The sequence below is a fragment of the Miscanthus floridulus genome, chromosome 1 (assembly GCF_019320115.1).
Source record: "Miscanthus floridulus cultivar M001 chromosome 1, ASM1932011v1, whole genome shotgun sequence".
In the NCBI taxonomy this organism is placed as follows: domain Eukaryota; kingdom Viridiplantae; phylum Streptophyta; class Magnoliopsida; order Poales; family Poaceae; genus Miscanthus; species Miscanthus floridulus.
In genome coordinates, this window is record NC_089580.1 from 108,774,359 (window position 1) to 108,789,629 (window position 15,271).

The window sequence follows — 15,271 nt, forward strand, 5'->3', positions numbered from 1 at the left end:
AAGCCCTTAGATCCATTGGAGCAACTTCATTCATGTATGATCAAAAGTTGGAAGTGAATGGAGAGTCAAATGCTGACCGAATGCTGGCGCAGAGTCCGGACAGTTCATTTGATCAAGGTGAAGTTGTCTAGAAGTGACCGGACACTGAGAGGTGAAGTGACTGGACGCTGAGTCCCAGCATCCAGTGGACTATAGTAAGGTTCTAGAGAGGGAAAACCACGACCGGACGCGTCCGGTCAGTGTTGACCGGACGCTAAGTATTTTGAGCCCATAGGGCTGCTGAAGGAGCCATGGGTGGCGTCGATCTTGAGATCCCATCTGGCCCGCCATGGATCAAGCGCACACCCCTACCTAGCATGCCAACTATCGATAAAAGATGCTCGGCAGTCCACCGAGGGTTATCCCACGATGGTAGATTTGTCGGTGGGGGTGCGCGTAATCAGGAACCGGATAGTGACACAAGGCATAGAGATAGCGATTTAGACAGGTTCTGGCCATCTGATCGACGTAATACCCTATGTCCTATGTCTTTGGTGTATTGTATTGAATATGAGATCTATGAAGATGTATGTATCTGGTGACTAGGGGACCCCTGCCTCTCCTTATATACTCTAGAGGGGTAAGGTTACAAGAAAAGTATCCTATTTGGTACTATACAATATCTTACGGTGCACGTCGACCAGTGCCATGCACGCCTTGATCTTGTGGGCTAGGCCACCTCTGATGATGCGGCCCATGTCTTGTCTTGTGGATACCAGGGGCCATACCCCCACATTAATCTTCCTTAGTAATATCCCTTATGTGTAGATATAAAGATGATCTTAGCCATGATTACTAGGTGTAATTGCACTAATCAATGTATGCTTTGACTTGTAATTAAGAATGACCTAGGAATTATTCCTCTAATATTCTACCTAACCATGCTAATGCCATAGAAAGGAGTACTCTGAGTGATTTATCATCATCACTGATCAATACTTTTCATATCTCTTATCCTATGACTTACCCCTATTATGAGTAGAATATTGGCTATGGTTTACTTCTCTATTAATGGTATAAATTATCAATACTTGTCCATGCTAGACCTTCCCTATGGTAGAATATAAATAACGATACCTAGAATACTCTCGGGTGAAGAACTACAATGGTATAATTATCTGTGCGCTTGTAGATTCCTTTTCATTCATATATCTTTATATTCTTTCTAGTCACATAAAATGATAAAGAACTACTTATTATCATTCTAGTAGTGATGCTAGGCAGTACCAACAAGCATCTCTAGCACCATCACTAGGGATGACAACCTAGAAAAGTAATGTTAGGAGATGTAGGTAATTAATAGGTGGCTACTAAAACAAGTGACAAGTTAATAAATACCAATAGCATCCATTGTTATTGTAAAAAGTACGTTGTGTGTTCAGTAAGCTACTAAGGCCCAGCTAAATTAGTATCGACATTGTACAATTATGTCACCGTCGGATATAAGTGTCGTTGAAAAAATTGTATCACCACCGCTATTCGCCATTAGGTGCTAACATCTTCTTGGTGTAACCTGCAAAAATAATGTTCATAATATTTTGTTCCTTTCCAACGTTAAATTTCTGTCAGACACGCCTGTCGTTAGGTGCTATGTACCATCTTCGTTAAGACCCTATCACCAATGTCGGTAGCCTTCACCGCCGATATCGTCAAAATTTGCAAGCCAGCACGAGACTCCCACACGTTTTTAGAATTTTTGGCGTGTTTGTAGTTAGCCTACAAAGACCGCTACCCACCCAGCCACTACCCTATTCATCTCCTCCTCAAGTGCTACTATTCCTCACCTACACATCGACATGCAAGTTGCCACTCACAATCGACAAGCTAGTGCTCCACAATGGTACACCTCATTGGCACGCCCACATAGATCCATCGGTGACTAGGCTGGTACTCATCACCGTCATGGTTGCTCGAGCTCACTATCACAAGATCCAAAGGCAAGGGTAATGCTTTCTCGCACTTCCCTTATCCATGTTTCTTGGCTTTTTATTCCCCTCTTGTCTCATCTGAGCATGAATCAAGCTTCCATCTAAGCATTAAGGAGCTCATGAGCACATCCCTGTAGGTGCTCCTACTCTGATTTAGGCGACAGCACTGCCGCTTCCATCGTCGGCCCTGCTCCACCACATCCTAGTCAAGATGGAGGAGGAGGCCACCAATAAGAGGAATGAAGTAGACATCCTCATAGACAATGTCTTGGTCCTTATCCTCTGCCGCCTCACCGCCCGCACCATGTGTAGCTGCAAGTGTATGTGTCACTCCTGGTACCGCCTCATCTCTGAACCTAAGCACTATAAGGAGCTACCCTAGTTTCTCACTAGATTCATGTATGGCAACTGGAATGGCAAACGCTGATTCATCGCTTCACCAGTGACTAGCCCTCCTTTTCCTTCTTGCCCTTCCCCATTCAAGATTTAGTCATCTCCTATTGCTGCATAGGCCTCTTCCTCTGTTGGTGCATTGGGCTTCGCTATGTTGTCTACAATCCGATGACTAGCAAATCAGTGATACTGCCGTATAGCAACATTTGTTATGGTTCAACTCGCTTGGGGTTCGATCCCACAATCTCATCGCACTTCCATGTTGTAGAACTATGGGTAAGGTCGCCTGGGGTGTTAGTTGTTAGCATCTACTCATCCAAAACTAGAGCATGGATGTGTAAAGAATCTGAATGGGGAGAGGATATTCTATTATGCAAATTTTCAGGAACTATGTTTCTTAATGGTTTTATACGCATGTTGGAGGTTCCCACATAGTTGCTGTTGATATGGAGGAAAAGACATGGAGGAAAATTCTTAAGCCACCAGATACTGCAATGTCCATCCATGGAGATTAGGGTCAGTTGTGCCTATGTATTGCTGATATTTTCCATACATCTAACCTTTCAATCTGGATCCTTGAAGACTATGGCACTAGTAAATGGACATTGAAGCATACGGTGAACACGCTGTAGCTATATATTTGGACTGGACAATATTGGACTCAGTTCTGAGGCTGCCAATGTAGACTACAAAGTGATTGCAGTTCACCTAGAATGGAATTTGATTTTCCTTGTTGGGGAGGATAGAACAATGATGGCATATGACATGAGCCATAGAAAAGTTCATGTCGTCCTTGCCCGGGTCGTCAGCTATCCTAAAAGTACCTAGAGTATTTATTAGAATGGACCTCACTATCTGCCTTATGTTCCCTTGTTCATGGAGTCATTAGCAGAGCAGTAAAGGTGCATATGCTATATTTTGTTGTTAGGACATATCTTTGTTTAGGTAGGAAGTTATTTTGAGTCTATATATAGTCTAATTTTGGCTTGGTAACTAAATCAATGATATGTTAAATATTATTAATTCTGCTGCTTTGCATTGTGTAGGTTTTAGAGTCTCAATGCTTTTGAACGATTTTTGTGCAATGGCTATGGGAGGAACAAGAGGGGTTCCATGCTGCATTGGCTAACAAGCTGATCAAGGAGTGTCAATCTAAAGGAGCGGAGCACATCTACCTCGTTTTAGTTACGTAAGTCTGTAGGGAGCAGAACCTTTACTATGCTATCTATGTACCGCTTGTGTTAATTAATCAGTTGACATAGTTGTTATATTAGTATCGAGCATTATTATTATAACAAGTACTCTTTGTTGTGGACATGATGAATGATGTATAATGATTATATCTGTATGGTGTGTGTTTAGTAAGTTATTAAGACCCAGCTGAATTAGTAAATACATTGTGAAAACCAGATGCAATTCTATCACCGTTGGATGTTGGTTGTTTTGTCATTACTGCCATATCACTCGCCTTTGGTCAAGCAGACAGACATCACCATCGCTATTCATCTGAAGCGGCAGGGGTTAATAGTGCATCACCACCGAATCGTTTAGTAACCCGACACCGACTAAAGGATCATTTAGTAACCCTATGACCAGATGGTTCATACGCTGAAGCGACGGTGATGTTTGCCTCAACATAGGCGGGTCATGCTCTAATGCAACGGAATAAGGATCTGGTCATGGATGGATCATAAGCCATGCGGCGGTGTTAGTGCATACCCACACATGCGGGTCGTGTTCCAATACGATTGAAGTAAGGACCTTATCACGAATGGATGATAAGCCAATACGGTGGTGTAGTGTACACCCCAGTTGGTCTCAAATACCGATGGTGATGGTTATGAGTATCACTGCTGCTAGCTTACTGTCGAGGCCGAAATTAGACTGCGATATGGGTTACGATGTGGCTATGAAAGGTGCGAGTGTAGTAGTGTGATCCAAGGCCATGGGAACTTCCCATTGATGCATCTAACACATTGAAAGAGCATTGGTCGCCTTGTCATCGAAGATGATCAATGGACCATCATCAATCCGTGCACCACTACTACCAACCATGTTGAAATTGTATATTTGGATAACTTTGCGGCCATCATGGGATCAGAATCCAATGAGCTAGTGACACAAAGATGTAAACAAGGAATAGGATCATCCCCACCAATAGCAACAACCCTACAAAAACAAAAAGGAGATGAAGAACATTAGATTGGATGCCTAGATATGCATTCGCGCTAGAATTCTTTACAAGAACCAAGATCTAGAGAATAATTGACCAAGACGATGCCATCTGGTAGCCCATAGAGCATAATTCATTCAATCTAAACTCTAACAACTATGACTAGACTGGATGAAGGAGGGTTTGTGCTCCTCCTTACCATTAGGGAGGCCACCACATGGGGAGGAGGAGGGTACTAGTGGTGGTGCAAAGGAGCCTAGGGATTCGACAAGTCTTTGTCTCCTGATTCCTACCTAAAATACTATTCTTTTGAATTTAGAATATTATTCTTTCAAACCAAAATATTATTCCATTGAACTGAAATATTTTTTCTTAGACTGGGTTATTATTTTTCAACATGAAATATTATTCCCCTAAACTAAAATATTTTTCACTTGTACTAGATTATTGTTGTCCTAAACTTAGAATGTTATTATTCTAGACTAGGAATGTTATTCGCCCGAGACAAGAATAGCATATATATTATGTTATTTTTGTTTTTTCATTTCAATTTTATTTATGTTCCAAAATTATGAGAAAAATATATATTTGTCTATAAAATTTTATTCAAATATACTGTAACAGAACCGACAAAATCATAAGAACATAAGTACAAAAACAATCACCGAAGTGATCAAATTCCTGTACTTAAGCTCCCATAATCCTGGTAGTCCAGAAATCACGAAGGATTTCAACCAACTCTCGACATACAAACCAAGACCATAGTGATTCAACACAACACATCATTCATTACAACATTTCACAAGTAGCATTCGGATTACATCCATCAGAGTTCAAATAAAATATTACAAACCAAGTTCAAATTTACGGAAGCAACATAGTTTAGTACATAACTTCATAGTTTCAAATACATTGCCAGATCTTAGTCATGTCCCACAAAAGCATCTTTAGGTACAAGAACTAGGAGAGACCGCGCCCAATGGTCTAGTCTTCATCCCCAGCCGAGAGAAGGCAATACTTGCAGCAACCAAAGTAGAACTGGTCATCTGCAACAGGTGGGAGATAAACCCTGAGTACGAGAAGGTACTTAGCTAGACTTACCCATCAAAACTAGAAATAAAAGACACCAAGGGTCATGCAAGGCTTATGAGGTGGGCTAGGTGGACACAGTTGCATAAAAGAGCTTATGAATATAGTAACCAATTTAAACTTCGCATCAAGTTTATCATCATTTACCTGTCCACTAGATTTGCACCTGTACTAGAGCACTCACTTATTAGGAGCAAACAATATTAACCATAGCAGGTATAATAAGGCTATCATCATCATATCATCTTTTCCAAACCATTATGTTATTTAGTGTATCTACTTTGGAGATAAGCCCGTCAAGTTCTCACTAACCGGGAGAGACGACGACTCGAATCGAATTACAACTCAGCTGAGGGGGTATTCCTAACTCTCACCCTGGCATACTTTGCAAGGTTAGCCGTGGGTCACCTTTGGGACAACTCAGGAACCAAATTCACAGGTTCGATCAGCGCCAGCACTCTCAGGGATTACCCTTCTGCCAGGACGATCAGGACTTTTAAATCACCTGCCCTTGGACTCACGCCTATGGCTCCCTTCTAAGGCATACTTTATACTTATTGACTCCTGGCCTGAGGTGAGCTACTCGGCTTCATGGTCGGTCTCTAGACCCAGCCAACTAAGAGAGAGGCATGCGTTCAACATGAACAGGAAAGGCTCCAAGATTTAGTCCTTAAGCGACACAGACGGAGTCACTGCAAACCGGCAAGCCTCTGCTCGGTCTTCAATTCAAATTAAGACAGGTTCTTTTCTACGATAGAAAATATAGCCAACCGTGCCATATGTATGTCCCTATATCTCGCAGGTGATAGGAAATCACCTGACTTCTACCGTGTTTAAGCAGGGCTAAGCACTACATGAGCCTAAGCTACATAGGATTCAGGGTATTAATATTTGGACAAGGATTGGATAACCAATGCAGCAAGTGTTTGCATCCAACTCCTAAACTTAATGCAACAATATATATATGTAACAATAAACTTTAACTGCATTTTAGAAATTAGGAGGCTTAATATGCTCCAGGGCTTGCCTTTCACAAAGTTGCACAGATGGTGATCCGGGCACTCAACGGCGACCTCGTCTGGCACTTCTCCCAAGGGCTGCACCTCCTGAACCTCCGGTGTTGGCTGCTGCTGCTCACTCGGTTCCTCGAATTCCAGCAGTGTCACACCTTCCGGTACACCTATTGCATGCCGATGCACAAGATAAATATCATGGATGCATAAGGAATGACATGATGCTCATGATGAATGGATCGCAGTAAGTGTTTAACGAAAACATCAGTGGACACTCGTTTACCGATTAAGAATAGCTCTATTCAAATCACTTTAAAGCATGTATCTAACTTAACTTGAAGAACAAGATCAACTTACCTAACTTGCATAACCTAAGATAAAGATGCTCATCTTCAATTAAAGGCCTAACACCTAGGAACATTACCACAAGCTTAGGAATAGTAAAGGCATACTTAATTCAAAGTTAAGGTTTCACATGCAAACGAGCAGTTTCTTAATTCAATCCCAACAAGAGTTCTATATATTCAAATGACTTGCAAGAGGACATTCTGGAAAGCTTATGAAATTCTCTATAAATCATTTGTAAACATCAAAGCATGATTCTTACGTTAACCAAATCGAATTAAGGTAAACATAGAATCTGTCCAGAAATGACAGGTTTACTAAATTAATTATTTAGTGATGATGCAAAAGCATAATTGGACCAAACCAAGTTTACCAACTTGTTGCACATACCAGAGGAACATCAGAAAGTATAGTGCCAACTTCTAAATAAATTATTTAATGCCCTTTTCTAATTTATTTAGTTAATTAGGTGATTAAAGCAATATATAGTAAAACTATTCAGAAAAATCTACAAAAATTACAGTAGCTATCTCATGCTTCACATAGACTACCATAAAAATTTCAAAGCCATTGGGCTAGTAGAACTTGCTGTATCCAAATAACAGGTGGCATGTCTATTTCTAGCATAATTAGGAAATCCTAATGAAAAGTGTCAAGCAACAAATTTCACATTTTTCCTAGCATCATTCTATCATAAGAATAGCACTCACCAAATTTTACCTTTACTGGATCTATAGAAAAATTATGAAAATTCACACAAGATCCATCCATGCAAACAAGAGAATTTCCTATCTCCTACATACAGTGTCCAAAATATATGAAAATTTAACTACAAGCTATTCATGATATGAGCAGTACACCATAAATATTTCATGCCATTTGGAGCTACATAGAAAAAGATATAATTACCCCTATTTCCTTCATGATTAAAAGAGATAATTAGCAACTCCATTTTTCATAACAGAACATGGCATAAATTATATTTTTAATATAAACAAGACATTATCATAAACTCAACAAAATTGGAACCACATCATTTAAATCTACCAACTAGGAGATACATATTTTTGAAAATGTACACAAATTTGTGAAAAAGAATAAACAAAACAAAAAAATGAAAACATAACCCTACTGCTGGGCCGGCCCGAAAGCACACGGCGTCCCACAACGCATGCGCCAGCAAACGCCAGCGTGGCCCAGAAGCGGCGCGGCCCATGCCAGTTCCCGCCTGAGTACGACGACTGACATGTGGGTCCCGCAAGACAGAGAGACAGGTAGGGGAGGAAGAAAGGATGGCGGCGTAGCTCGTTGCCGGTGACAGCTCTGGCGAGGCCATCGGTGCCAACAGGTTCGCCTCACCCGTGTGCACCTAGAGGTGCCATCAATTTCAGCTATTACCGCAGCTAGAGGAAATGGCGATGGCCATGGCGGTGCACGGCCATGGGTTGGCCGGTTCCGGTGAGGCCCGACCCTGTAGGGTGTGGCTAAGCTTGGTACGAGCTTCCAGAGTTCACTACCAAGCTAACCAAGCATAGAGGAGGGGATGGGAAGGCCACGGTGGTAGTTGGCCACGTGGAGCGCTAACTCCGGCGAGGTCCCGCCATGGTGGCGGTGGAGGAAATGGCGAATACGCCCTTACCAAGCCCCAAACGACACGGATGAGAGGTGGAGGAGGTGGAGAAGAGCATGGCGAAGCTACAAACGAGCTGGCCGACATGTTTTTGCGGTGGCACACGATCATGAGCTCATTGGAGTCACAGCAGCTGTTGCTGTGGAGCTACGAGCGAGCGGAGGAAGCCGAGGAAATGAAATCAGAACTGACGACTTGGTTGGCAGGCGCGTGGGGGTGTTGCTCAAGTCGTGGCCGGCCGTGCCAGGGCGTCTACGGCGCATGGCAACATGAGCAGGAGACTAGTGACGAGTGTCACCCATGCAGCGCTCGTTGTCTGATGGCTGTCAGGTACTGTAGCTCACATTCAGATGACTTGAACCGCCTGACAACGCAACTTCAACGTGTTAATACGGCTAAACCGTTGATCCATTGCAAAAACCGTGTACATGAAAATTGTAGGCCTACCTTCCATCTCCAACTTCTATTCAAGGATCATCGTCTAATTCTCCATGGATCAGAAGTTACATCAAGCCAAAGTTGGCTTGATCCAACTGAAACTGGATTTATGACTTAGCAAATTTTCTAAGTGTGAATTCAGCATGGAAATATGAGTTGTGGGCCTTGTTTGAACATGTTCTATCCATTTTCATGAGATGGTCATCTTGAGACTTTTCTTCCTTGATAAATTAGCTACAACTTTGGTAAAGGGTGCATAGCCATGCAAGGTCTCTAGGTTGGTCTTTTGAATCAGTCAAATAGTGGCACTTTAAAGGTCATTCTAAGTCAAACCTCCACTAGAGGGCAATTTAGTCATTTTGGTCCACATGAACAATGTCCCATCAATTACCCTAAGTGTAGTTAAGGTGTATTAGACCATAATCAACCACTTTACACAAATGATATACCAACTTCTAATGATCACATGTGATGAAGCAACAAAACAATCAATTTCACTCTAATGTTGCAATTCCATGTTTCACATGTTTCATGCCTTTGTTGCAATTTTAACTTGCCACATTCCTACCATGTTGCCATGTTTCAAGGTATGAGAAACTCATGTTGCATTCACATGTTGCACTACTACCATTCACAAGCAAATCAAGTATGAAACAAATAGAATTACGAATGTTGCATATGTATGTTTCAGTGACAATGGCATGATGAGATAGATGATGCATATGTTTATGAAATGAAATGCACTTTTGTGGAACCGAAACACCTAGGGTGTTACAGCCCTCCCCCCTTCGAAAAATCTCATCCTAAGATTTGGAAAGCGTACCATTTAGTATAGAAAGTTGGATGATTTTCCTTTAAATAATCTTCCCGCTCCCATATTGCATCTCGATCACTATGATTACTCCAAACTACCTTGTATAACTTAACTACTCGCCTATGAGTCACCCTTTCTTGAGTATCCAGAACCTGCATGGGCTTCTCCTCATAAGAAAGATCAGATTTCAAGTTGATTCTCCTCGTTGCTACTCTTTCCTCGAGAATACGGAGACACTTCTTCAGCTGAGACACATGGAATACTGGGAATATAGCTCCCATTTCACATGGTAGATCAAGTTTATAGGCCACTCTTCCACTTTTCTCGATAATGCGGTAAGGTCCAACATATCGAGGCCCAAGCTTCCTTTTGATTCCAAATCATTTTACTCCTTTCATAGGGGATACCTTCAGATAAACATGATCACCTACTTCAAACTCAATAGGTTTTGTTCTCTTATCAGCATAGCTCTTTTGTCTAGCCTGAGTGGCAGTCATATTCTTCTGTATAGTTTAGACTTGCTCTTTGGCTTCTTTTACAAAATCAATACCATAGAATCTTCTTTCTCTGGGTTCCACCCAGTTTAAAGGAGTCCTACACTTGCGGCCATAAAGAGCTTCAAAAGGAGCCATTTTGATACTCTCTTGATAACTGTTGTTATAAGAGAATTCAGCGAGAGGCAACCATTCCTCCCAAGAGCCTTTGCAAGAGATAAGACAAGCTCTAAGCATGTCTTCAAGAATTTGATTAACACGCTCAGTCTGTCCTGATGTTTGCGGATGATAGGCAGAACTATGGATTAGATGAGTGCCAAGATTCTGATGTAAGCACTCCCAAAAGCGAGCTATGAATTGCGGTCCTCTATCTGAAACAATGGATTTGGGTACACCATGGAGATGTACCACTTGTTGAAAATAAATCTCAATATAATTGTGAAGGTGATAGGTAGACTTGACCGGAATAAAGTGAGCGGATTTAGTTAGACGATCTACGATAACTCAGATGGAATCATAACCCTTTTTGGTAGTGGGTAACCCAATAATGAAATACATAACAATTTCTTCCCACTTCCAGCCAGGAATGGATAGTGGCTGCAATAATCCGGGCCTCATGTGAATAGCCTAGACTCTACAACAGTTATCGCACCTTGCCATGTAGGCTGTGATTTCTTTCTTCATCTTGGTCCACCAATAATATAGCTTGAGATCTTGATACATTTTACTACTACTAGGATGGATGGACAATCTAGAAGAATGGGCTTCAGCCATAATTTAATTTCTAAGTTCTTTGTCTTTGGGTACTACAAGCCTATCATTAAACTAGAGAATTCCTTTGTCATCGACCCTAAAGTGCTTGGTCTCTTGCTCTTTCATCTTCCGCTTGATGTGAAACACACCCACATCAGTCTTCTAGAGTTCAATAATTCGACTTCTAAGAGAGCAATCCACCGTGATATTGTGGAGTACTATAGGATGAAGGAGGTGTGCCAGATGAAAGTCTTCATTAACTAAGGAATTGCAATGGGCCTTTCTGCTTAAGGCATCAGCAACCACATTGGCCTTGCTAGGATGGTAGTGCACTTGAAGGTTGTAGTCTTTGATTAATTCTAACCATCGTTGTTGACGCATGTTCAACTTGGGTTGAGTAAAGATGTACTTGAGACTTTTATGGTCTGTATAGATGTTGCACACATTACCTAGCAAGTAATGTCTCCAAATCTTCAGGGCATGTACAACCGCGGCTAGCTCTAAGTCATGGGTAGGATAATTGACTTCATGTTTTCGAAGCTGGCGTGAAGCATAAGCAATGACTCGGCCCTCCTACATAAGAACACACCCCAAACTGGTGCCACATGCATCACAATAGACATCGAAAGGCTTCTCGATGTCAGGTTGTGCCAATATAGGAGCAGAGGTTAGTAAGGTCCACAAAGTGTGGAAAGCCTCTTCACACTTTGGAGTCCACACAAACTTCTCATCCTTTTGAAGTAGTCGAGTCATGGGCTTGGCGATTTTTGAGAAATCCGGGATGAAGCGACGGTAGTAGCCAGCCAAACCTAGGAAACTTCGAACTTCTGTGACCGTAGTAGGTGCCTTCTGTGGGGGTATTAACCCCTATACCCTTATAGCTAAGCTTGGGCCAGCCTAGATTGATGGGTCTAGTCCATCCGAAAGACGACATGCGGCCCAGCTAACCTGGTTGGAGTCCTGTGCAAGGAGTCAAGGCGGATTTGGCGATTAAGCAGGATCCTAGTCGGTTAGAATAGGAATCCTTATCCAGCCACATATGGCAATTGTAACTGACTAGAATTAGTTTCCAGATCTATAACCCTACCCCCAGACTATATAAGGCGGGCAGGGGATCCCTCTAAAAAACATCTCTCATTAACATATAGCAATACAAATCAGACGTAGGACATAGGTATTATGCCTTCTTGGCGGCCGAACCTGGATAAAACCTTATGTTCGTCTTGCATCACCGTCTTGTTTGTGGCTTGCGCATCTGTCTACTGATAATCTACTACCTTGGGCATACCCCTAGGTAGACTGCCAACCATATTTCATCGACAGTGGCGTGCCAGGTAGGGGGTGTGCGTACTGCTCTCCAAGCAAACAAGATGGTCATCTCCTCTGGCTCCATGGCTACACCGAGCAGCCTCATGTTCACCGTCAGCCAGATCACATGGACCACCGGCTCCGATGACTTCATCGCCATGACCATGGAGAAGGCATGGATTCAGTCTGCGCCGACCACTACTTCCTCTGCATCGGCTACGGCTCCGACCACGACGGATACGGCTCCGACCACGACAGGTCTGGCTCTGACCATGGTACATCTGGCTCCGACCACGCCTACATCATCTTCAGCCACGCCGACAACCCATCATTCGCTTCCCCGCTACAAAGGGAAACAGATCAACAACACCGACCTGCTCGATTCCATCGATTGGGTCGGCATCAAACTCGCTGAAACCCTAGCTCTGGTAAGTACAATTCAAAGTCAACCTAATGAGCAGGTAACCGCTTCCCACAATAGATCTACCTGACTAGCTCGGACCAGTTGTCCTACATGACTTGGTACAGATCTCATGGTCATATCTACTCCTGAGGGGCGCTCCGCTCATCGCCGGCCAGTCTTCGCGATGGGTCTTCAACTCTCTGAGTATGAAGCCTCGATGGGGAGACACTAGGCCTAGCCCTACGGCCTACGAAATGCTGCCTCCAGCTATGCGTATAACTTACAATGCCGCTTGGATCTGTGTCCTATACACCGACCTCAGCCGAAGCCACGCAACTTTGTCAACATGGTCCGGATTGAAGATTATCAAGAAGGATTTGTCCACATAGTCTGAGAGGGCGACTCTAGCTCCTCGTCTGGCATCGCATCTAATGCATCTGTCCACACCAAGCTTCAGCATCATGTAGATGAAGGCGTCAAATATGATCTGGATCTCCCAGACCACGCCCCAGGTTTCCCCCAATTTCTGTCTTTCCCACCAAGACGAGGGGATTTGATCCATGTTGTCAGCAATGACAAGCCACCAATAGTTGGCGAAATAGAACAAGAAAGAACTGCTCACGAAGCACGCAATATTGACCGGTTTAATCGCCAACAGATCGAAGCTGAAGCAGACTAGGAGGCACGACGCATAAGGGTCCAGCCACATGACCTCAACAAAGCTTTCGACAGGGTGGGGGACAAACAAGTCTTCAAGACTCCAAGTGCCAACGTAGCCATCGCCATGGCGACAATGCAGCGGCTACCCAACACTCTCGAGACCCAGGTAGTTCGCGATGACATACAAGCTTATCTGACGGCTGCTATGGCTCAGACCGCAGAGATGATGAATCAAGCCTGGGCTCCATCCGTTTCAGTTGAATCAAGCCATAGCCACCAATACTCAAGTCGCTCACAGCCACTCAACCAACGTGGCTCGCGCAACAACGACCCATCGGACAACCGTCAAGGTGAAAACGGTGGTCATGATGGTGGTCGGGACGACAACCGCCGCCAGGAGGATAACCGCCACGATGTTCAAGATGACAACCGCCGAGATAACCGTGACAATCGCCGTGATAACCACGGTCACAGGGCTAATCCAGATGGCAATTGAGATCACCGCGATGGCAATAACGATCTCCGCCATTACCTCAGTGGATGTGACCTACGCGCTCACATCAACCAGAGAGCTAACGATCGTGCATCCCATGAAAGCTATTGTCGTATGGAATATGACACTGCCCATGGCCCGCTGGGTTTGAAGCAGTTTACTCCACACCTTCGCCAAGTCATATGGCCCAAAAATTTCAAACTCGAAAAACTTCAAAAGTACGACGGCAAGGAAAACCCCGAATTATGGGTCATGCTCTATGAGACCGCATGCAGATCAGCCATGGCAGACGAACACGTTAGGTCTAACTATTTCCTAGTCGCTGTTGGCCATGTAGGTCACCAATGGCTGGTCAGCTTGCCTGCAAACTACTTTGACTCTTAGCAGGAGCTCAAGCAAGCCTTCATCGACAACTTCATCACTACTTGTGAACAGCCAGGCAACAAATATGATCTGCAATGGATTCAAGATCGAAAAGATGAGCCACTACGCAAGTACGTCCGGTGCTTCTCGGAGATGCGCATTAAGGTCCCATCAATCTCCGACAACGAGGCAATCGAGGCTTTCGTCACTGGCCTCCGCTTCCATGACGCCCTAAGGGACAAGCTCCTCCATAAGAGACCTGAATCAGTCACAGTGCTCCTAGCCACCGCCAAGAAATACGTGGATGCTGACGATGCTAAAAAGATAATTGTTGAAGAAGCAGCAAGGGTTCCATGTTCCGACCACCCCCCACACCGCGACGATTATCGCGGCAGTCGTGGTCGGAACGACAATTTTGACCGCCGCAACCAGCGTAATGACTCCCACGACCACCATGACCAACGTAATCAGCGGCGTAACAACCATGACGATTACAGGAGCAAGCGCGCTCGGGAAGATGACGGCGAGGTCAATACCGTTAAAAAGGGAGGCGGACGTCGTAACTACGAAGACGACTACGCCAAAGCATTGAAGGGGCCCTGCCAGCTCCATCATAAGTTGAACCATACCATGGAGAATTGCCGTGTCCTCAAGACTATCTACACGTGTCAACAGGCTCTAGATACGTCCAATAAGCCTAACAATGCAGGGGAACAGCGCAATGAAGATAACGACGATGATGATGCAGACCCTCATCATAAATATGTCAAGCCAACTGATCGCATACACACCATCATCAGCGGCAAGGTCTCCATTGAGACCAAACGAGAATGCAAGCTGCTCGCCCGCGCTTGCTTGAACGTGGCAAACACCGACAACCTTCTCACCGATCCGCGACTCCCTCCATGGTCTCATCATGAAATCTACTTCAGCAG